We start from the raw sequence: 9302 nt of genomic DNA on the forward strand, positions 1-9302 counted from the left end.
GTCTCAAAATTGTCATTGCTTCAGCCATTCACTCATTCCTCCAAAAATATTAAATACACATTTACTATGTGAAAACAGAGTAAAATCTTTAAAAATCCAAAGTTTGAAGAAGGCAAACTTCCTGCCTCCAGAAGCACTTACCTGTTAGAGACAAGCTAAGTTAAAGACAGTGCCATGAAACATTATGTAAGAATATTGAGCCAACATAGGTTAGGAGGCCTATGAACATATTATATGTGTGTTATGATATAAATATTTCCCAATAAGGCTGTATACCAACCCACATAGAATCAGCAGCATGTTGCACAGTACCTGGCACAGCATGATAAAGTGGTGATTTTTTTTGCAAGAACAAACTGTACTTAACATTTATTTCATAATTACTATGTTCACATTAACATTTTAAGTGACTTTATATGCAAGATTTTACTTTTACAACATTCTTATGCCATTTTTTCCAATTTACAATTAAGATCAAAACATAAGGATAATAAGCTATGCATCTAGTATGCAGAATAATGGATAGAAACTAGATGAGTTAATTATATAATCTGAAATTTTAAGAAGGCACTCTGAAACTTTGTATCCATCATTCTGTATATACTATGGATCTGGAGATGTGGAAGGGATTTGGCAGTCACATCTGAAGAATTAAGTGTCTTAGTTCTTTCCAAATAAATTGGTTGGTTTGGAAGCTCCCAAACCAACTAAGTGTCCAGTGGGACTGGAAGACCCACTTTCAAGATGGCCTCATCAAGTACATGTCAGCACCAAGGTGCTTCCTGGATACCTCATTGGCTTCTCATTTGCTGGGGAGATTCCATGAGGCTTGAGACCCTAACAGAGAAGTAGTTCAGAATATTTGCACTTCTGACATGGAAATTAACTTCTAGGAGGTAGGGAAAGGAATCTCCAAAACCAGTTAAGTGTTACTCATTTTTCCTGTCACATTATATTGATCAGAGCAAACATAGAGCAAATGCAGGCTCATGAGGCTGGAGAAATAGAGCCCTCATTGAATCGAGAGGGGAAAAGTCACACTGTAGGAGAGAATGTAGTGTAGGAAATGTTTTTTGAGGCCATTTTTGGAAAACTGTCTTCAAACACTAGGAATGTGAAAATAATATCTTTACTGTCAATATTATAAGACTCCATATTAAACTTATGAATTCATTCACATACTTTACTTGGAGTTTGATAAGGGTTTTTAATTTAATTTAATTTTTAATTGGAGGATAATTGTGTTACAATATTGTGTTGGTTTCTGCAATCCATTAACATGAATCAGCCACATGTATATATATGTCCCCTCCCTCCTGAACCCCGCTCCCATCTCCCACCCCATACCACCTGCAAAATCTTGAGCATAGTTTTGAAGGGATTTTCTGGGATAATGGTGCAGGAAAATAGTATTAAGAACAGAAACAAAACATAGGTGATGTAGATAGAAGCAAAATATGTGGCTGGATGTGAGGTTTTTTAGCTTTTTGTTTTGTTTTGTTTTTTGGTTAATATTTGGTTATTGTTGATTTGGAGGATGCTCCAGGAGGGGGGGCGGGGAACAAAACAAAACACTGACTTTAAATGACCAAATGTATTTTTTTTAATGATTTTGATACTTATTCACTGATATTTATGCTAATTCTCCTCAGTGAATTCTTCTTTGTTTTTAAATTAAGTTCATGATAATTACAATTCACTGTTTTATCACAGATTTAAAATAATGGAAACTGTTAAATCTGTCACATTTTTAAAAGCTGGCATTGAGTTATATCTGTAGGTTGCAAAAATGTTTTTATCATCCTTAAAAACCCTTATAGTTCTCAATTATCCTCCTATAAGCTTGATTTTATAAGTCTGAAAAAAGAGACCAAATTAAAAGTTTAATTTAATTTCTTACTAACAGAGGTTATTTAGTCAGTGTCTTAAAAGCTATGCTAATGTGTAAGTGATGCAGGAAAAGGACTTTTCTTTGGAATAGGGATGTGTTATGCGTAACACAAGTTCAGTTCAGTTCAGTTCAGTTGCTCAGTCTTGTCCGACTCTTTGCGACCCCATGAATTGCAGCACGCCAGGCCTCCCTGTCCATCACCAACTCCCGGACTTCACTCAAGCTAACGTCCATCGAGTTGGTGATGCCATTCGGTCATCTCATCCTCTGTCGTCCCCTTCTCCTCCTGCCCCCAATCCCTCCCAGCATCACAGTCTTTTCCAATGAGTCAACTCTTCACATGAGGTGGCCAAAGTACTGGAGCTTCAGCATAATACAAAGTAGTACTTAAAATATCTGTGTAGAACGACTGTATCTGATTCATTTACCCTGGAGAATAAAGGACTTGGAGAAAAACAAACTTAGAGAATGATGTGAATGTTGTCTTACACTCAGTAGGAAAACAGAAAATAGGAGATGACGAGCACTGCAGATTTTGCACCAAAGTGAATTGCAAGAATCAGAACAGAGTACCTTACCTGTAAAATATAGTAAGAAATAGTAAAGGGATAATTTTACTTACAGATTCATTCATTGAGTAAAAACATTCAATAAACAGCTGTATTGTTCCAGGAACTGGCCCTGATGTGGAGGATAATATCATCGGCCAGATAAAACATAGCAATAGGCTGTACAGGGAAAGTTAGGGTGAGCATTAGGCACAAGAGACTCACAACACTGTACCTTGAATCTGAGAAAAGGAATACAGATCCTGGTTAAAAATGAAGAAGAAAATGAAGCTGCATACATCACACGCATGCTAGTTTTGGGGTTTTTTTTAGTATTCAACATTTGCATTTTTTTTTTTTTTTACATCAAAGCAATTTATTTACGGAAAGCAATAATTTGAGGAATTCTATTCACAGATGGTGATCACAGCGACCCCCCTTCCAGTGGGTGCTGTCAGAGGGGATGGGAGTGAGATTCGCAATCCACCCAATCTTCATCCCTGAGCGAGCAAGGGCTCTGAGTGCTTACTGGGCCCCTGGTCCAGGAGTCTTGGTCCTATTTCCTCCTGTGGCCCAGAGTTTGATGTAGAGACCAGTGATGCCCAGCTCCTTGCATCTCTGGGCTATATCCTGGGCAGCCAACATGGAAGTATATGGAGAGGACTCATCTCGATCAGCCTTCACCTTCATCCCACCAGTTACACGGCAGATAGTTTCCTTGTCTGAAAGATCGGTGATGTGCACAAAAGTGTCATTGAAGGATGCAAAGATGTGGCACAACCCAAATACATTTTATCCTTCAGCCACCTGAGGGCAGAGGTTGATGACCTGTTCTTCTTTCTTTTCCTTCCCCTTGCGAGGTGCCATTTCTGTTCATCTTCTCCAGACTCCACCACTGGAAAGGGAGGTACACTTGCATGCTAAAAATTACCATCTCAGACTAATCATCATTAGCCCAATCTGTCATGAGGCTCTCCACAGGCCCTTAGACACCCTGGAAGTTCTTTTTTTTTTGTAATTTTATTAAAATCTAGTTGATTTACAATGTTGTGTTAATTTCTACTGCACAAACAAAAACCTCATATATATATATTCATATTCTATTTATTATTTGTTTCTATCATGGGTTATCACAGGATATTTCAATATTGTTTATTGTGCTATATGGTAGGACCTTACTGTTTACCTATCCTAGTATAAAATTTGCATCTGCTAATTGACTATGTATTTTCACCCTGCTGGTTTAACTTATATGTAGAGTACATCATAAGAAACGATGGGCTGGAAGAAGCACAAGCTGAAATCAAGATTGAGGGGAGAAATATCAAGAAACTCAAATATGCAGATGACACCACCCTTATGGCAGAAAGTGAAGAGGAACTAAAAAGCCTGTTGATGAAAGTGAAAGAGGAGGGTGAACAAGCTGGCTTAAAGCTCAACATTCAGAAAATGAAGATGATGGCATCTGGTCCCATCACTTCATGGGACATAGATAGGGAAACAGTGTCAGACTTTATTTTTGGGGGCTCCAAAATCACTGCAGATGGTGACTGCAGCCATGAAATTAAAAGATGATTACTTCTTGGAAGAAAAGTTATGACCAACCTAGATAGCATATTGAAAAGCAGAGACATTACTTTGCCAACAAAGGTCCGTCTAGTCAAGGCTATGGTTTTCCATGTGGTCATGTATGGATGTGAGAGTTGGACTGTGAAGAAAGATGAGCACCAAAGAATTTATTCTTTTGAACTGTGGTGTTGGAGAAGACTCTTGAGAGTCCCTTGGACTGCAAGGAGATCCAACCAGTCCATTGTAAAGGAGATCAGCCCTGGGTGTTCTTTACCTCATGCCAAGAGTTGAGTCATTGGAAAATACTCTGATGCTGGGAGGGACTGGGGGAAGGAGAAGAAGGGGACCACGGAGGATAAGATGGCTGGATGGCATCACCGACTGGATGGACATAAGTTTGAGTGAACTCTGGGAGATGGTGATGGACACAGAGGCCTGGCATGCTGCAGTTCATGGGGTCACAAAGAGTCAGACACAACTGAGTGCCTGAACTGAACTGAAATGAGTCCCAAACTTCTAATACTTTCCTTCCTCACTCTAGAAGTTATTTTTCTTTTAGCCAAACAAATTATGACAATACAAATCTAGGGCTGCAGCCTTCAAGGATGGTTCCACTCAGAATAAGCTCTTACCATTTCTTTTAGAACATTTAGTATTGTTTTCCTCAAGACCTTAATTTTCTTATTATATATTGTTTTTAAAATCCAATTATCAGAATGTAAGTAACCTAAAATTGTTCTTTTGTTTTTATTTTACTATCTTCAAAGAAGTTCAGTAATTCTACTTATTCTGAGGGAAAAGAAAATCTTCCCTAGAAGAAGGTTATATACATTGCATGTAACTGTTTCTATTCTGAGAAATAAATTTTCACATTTTATGGTGTTTTTTGAAGTGTTATTTATTATGATGATTTAAAATCATCTGTGACTATGTGTTTCCGTCTGCTACTTAGGAATTCTATCTCATTTTCCTTCATTTAAAATATTCGTATTTAGTTAATGCATAGTAAATTAATATCTGAATTTAGGAATCTGATTTTACTATACTGTATTCATGGTGACAATCACCATATAGTTCCCTTTACTAAGAAAATTTAGCCTCTTTTCAGTGATTTGCAGTGCCACCTCTCTGTATAGTTTTGTTTCTAGCGTCTTCATATTCTGCAGTGTTGATATTTCTTCTGAATCCTCTTCAGTACATCTACACTATATCTTTTCTTCAGAATTTTTTTTTGTCATTCTTTGTTGTTTGTCCAACTTGATTTTAGATTTGTTTTGCTAATTTACTAATTCACACATAGAGAAAACACAGTTTACAGTATTTCCAGGATCCCTTAATTATCAAATAAGAGGTGGTTTAATACAAGTATGAATTTTATGTTTTAGTGAAAACATACAGTTCGGGTCCAAAACTGCCGTTTTACTTTCTTATATTTAACAAATGCTGTACCTTTAACAAATCACTTAAATTTTTTGAAAAATAGTTGTTTTTGCCCATTAAAAAGAGTATAATAATAACTATGCTCCACGGAGCTATTGAAATTAAACATTAAGTTCACAGAATAATTTTCTAAATAATATTTATTAAATGTAATATTAGTTACTAAAGACTTATTTACTCAGTGCATTCTATTTTCCAGGCATTCTAATAAGTTCACACTAAAAAAAAGAAAAGAAGTTTAATAGTCACCTGCTGACTCAGACAGTAAAGAAACTGCCTGCAAAGTGGAAGACCTGGTTTTGATCCCTGGGTTGGGAAGATGCCCTGGAGGATAGCATGGCAACCCACTCCATCATTTTTGTCTGGAGAATCCCAATTAGCAGAAGAGCCTTGCAAGCTATAGTCCATGGAATCACACAAAATCAGACACGAAGGAAGCAACAAAGCAACAGCAGCAGCAGCAGCATAACGTTTAGAGGAGAGCCTAGTGGAATATATGCATATTCATGACAATAAAAACACTTCTCGGGGTTAAACTGTAATTAATTGAAAGAAATACATTAAGAAAAATACATGTGGTAATGCAGTGGGAAAATGGTATTTAACTTGAGACTTGGAGACTGACTTTGAGTAAACCAAGAGTAGCTGTGTGTGAGGTATGGCCACTGAGAGATGTGTTACTAACATCATACTAGAAAGGAGAACAATAAACAAAATCATTGAGCCAAGAGAGAATTTTCTCTTTTACTATATACATACTAATAATGAAACAGTTTTCTTAAATTTTATTCTTATATTTTAAATATGTTCAGTTCGGTTCAGTTACTCAGTCGTGTCCGACTCTTTGCGACCCCATGAATCGCATCACGCCAGGCCTCCCTGTCCATCATCATCTCCCAAAGCTCACTCAGACTCACATCCATCGAGTCCGTGATGCCATCCAGCCATCTCATCCTCGGTCGTCCCCTTCTCCTCCTGCCCCCAATCCCTCCCAGCATCAGAGTCTTTTCCAATGAGTAAACACTTCACATGAGGTGGCCAAAGTACTGAAGTTTTAGCTTTAGCATCATTCCTTCCAAAGAAATCCCAGGGTTGATCTCCTTCAGAATGGACTGGTTGGATCTCCTTGCAGTCCAAGGGACTCAAGAGTCTTCTCCAACACCACAGTTCAATAATTGCATTTTAACCAGAACAAAAACCACCACTTGAGAGAACATTCACTTTACCGAATATTTTCTTTATAACATAGCTATCTATCTATCTATCTATCTATCTATATCTTGCTTCCTAATTCTTTAAACTACTTTATATCTAACTTCTAATGAAACTTTTGCATTACACATTATCTTTAATTGTAGAGTTCAATTGTCACATAACAATGGGAAAGAACTTAAATAATGTATAACTTTATTGGTTCTCTCTAATCTATGTATATAATAAATATAACATGGTTTATATATGTATTTATAGTAATACATTACATTGTCAATGTACGTTCTCAGTAGCTCAGTCATTGATTTTGGTCATACCTGAATGGTCTGGTGATTTTCCCTACTTTCTTCAATTTAAGTCAGAATTTTGAAATAAGGAATTCATGATCTGAGCCACAGACCTCTCCCAGCCTTGATTTTGCTGCTTGTATAGAGATTCTGCACCTTTGGCTGCAAAGAATATAATCAATATGATATCGGTGTTGACCATTTGGTGATGTTGATGTGTAGAGTCTTCTCTTGTGTTGTTGAAAGAGGGTATTTGCTATGACCAGTGTGTTCTTTTGGCAAAACTCTATTAGCCTTTGCCCTACTTCATTCTGTACTCCAAGGCCAAATTTGCCTGTTACTCCAGGTGTCTCTTGACTTCCTAGGTTTGCATTCCAGTCCCCTATAATGAAAAGGACATCTTTTTTGGATATTAATTCTAGAAAGTCTTATAGATCTTCATAGAACCATTCAGCTTCAGCTTCTTCAAAATTAGTGACTGGGGCATAGACTTGGCTTACAGTGATATTGAATGGTTTGCCTTGGAAACGAAAGAGATCATTCTGTCATTTCAGAGATTGCCTCCAAGTACTGTATTTTGGACTCTTTTGTTGACCATGGTGGCTACTCCATTTCTTCTAAGGAATTCTTGCCCACAGTAGTAGATATAATGGTCATTGATTAAATTCACCCATTCCAACCCATTTTAGTTCACTGATTCCTAAAATGTCAATGTTCACAGTTGCTTTCTCCTGTTTGACCACCTTCAATTTGCCTTGATTCATGGACCTGACATTCCAGGTTCCTATGCAAGATTACTCTTTAAAGCATTGGACCTGGCTTCCATCATCAGTTACATGCACAAATCAGTGTTGATATTGCTCTTCATTTTTTGTGGAATTATTCTGCTTATTTAACTTATATGCAGAGTACAACATGAGAAACACTGGGCTGGATAAAGCACACACTGGAATCAAGATTGCCGAGGGAAATATCAATAACCTCAGATATGCAGATGACACCACCCTTAAGGCAGAAAGCAAAGAAGAACTAAAGAGCCTTTTGATAGAATTGAAAGAGGACAGTGAAAAAGTTAGCTTAAAACTCAACATTCAGAAAATTAAGATCATGGCATCCAGTCCTATCATTTCAAAGCTAATAGATGGGAAAACAGTGACAGACTTTATTTTTTGTGGCTCCAAAATCATTGCAGATGGTGACTGAATCCATGAAATTAAAAGATGCTTACTCCTTGGGAGAAAATTATAACTAACCTACAGCATATTAAAAAGCAGAGACATTACTTTGCCAACAAAAGTCCATCTAGTGAATGCTATGGTTTTTCCAATAGTCGTGTATGGATGTGAGAGTTGTACTATAAAGAAAGCTGAGCAACAAAGAACGGATGCTTTTGAACTGTGGTGTTGGAGAAGACTCTTGAGAGTCCCTTAGACTGCAAGGAAATCCAACCAGTCCCTCCTAAAGGAAATCAGTCCTGAATATTCATTGGAAGCACTGATGCTAAAGTTGAAACTGCAATACTTTAGCCTCCTGATTCAAAGAACTGACTCATTAGGAAAGACCCCTGATGCTGGGAAAGACTGAAGGTGGGAGGAGAAGGTGACAACAGAGGATGAGAAGGTTGGATAGCATCACTGACTCAATGGTCATGAGTTTGAGTAAACTCTGGGAGTTGGTGATGGGCAGGGAGGCCTGGTGTGCTACAGTCCATGGGGTCACAAAGAGTTGGACATGGCTGAGTGACTGAACTGAACTAACTGAGCTCAGTCATGTCCTACTTTTCATGACCCCATGGAGGGTAGCCTGCCAGACTTCTCTGTTGGCAGCATTCTCCAGGCAAGAATATTGGAGTGGGCTGTTGCCCTTTCCTTCTCCAGGGGATCTTCATGACCCAGAGATAGAACATACATCTCCTGAGTCTCCTGCACTGGCAGGAGTTTTCTTTAACACTAAGCCACCTTGGAAACTTACTGCTTTTGAGCTTTGAACCAGTGAGACGACCTGGGTTCAAAAGTTTATTTTGCTGTTTAGTAACTTTGTCCATTCTGTCAAGATTCTAAGCTTCAGTATGTTTTTATTTTATCATAACATAAAAACGATGATGATGACAATGGTGATTATGTCTAGCTATAAAATAGTTGTGAAGTTTTAGTGAGTTAATAGGATTAAGAAATGACTTGTATTTAATAAATGCTGAGAAGTTGTAGCTATTGTTCTTTTTTCATTGACAGCTGTGATGGTATTTCCTTTTTATTTTGAAAATAAGGCAAATACTGAGCATCTTAAAATTATTAATAAACTTTTAAACTCTGAAATAGTCTGAATTTTTCAAGCAGTATGATTGTTGCAGCAAAG

General features: G+C 37.5%; 1 pseudogene; it reads right to left on the reverse strand.

The window, feature by feature from the left end:
- Nucleotides 1-2850: 2850 nt before the first annotated feature.
- LOC138089032 (small ribosomal subunit protein uS11-like) lies at nt 2851-3318 on the reverse strand (annotated as a pseudogene).
- Nucleotides 3319-9302: the final 5984 nt, after the last annotated feature.

This window comes from Capricornis sumatraensis, chromosome 12 (genome assembly GCF_032405125.1).
Source record: "Capricornis sumatraensis isolate serow.1 chromosome 12, serow.2, whole genome shotgun sequence".
Taxonomy (NCBI): Eukaryota; Metazoa; Chordata; class Mammalia; order Artiodactyla; family Bovidae; genus Capricornis; species Capricornis sumatraensis.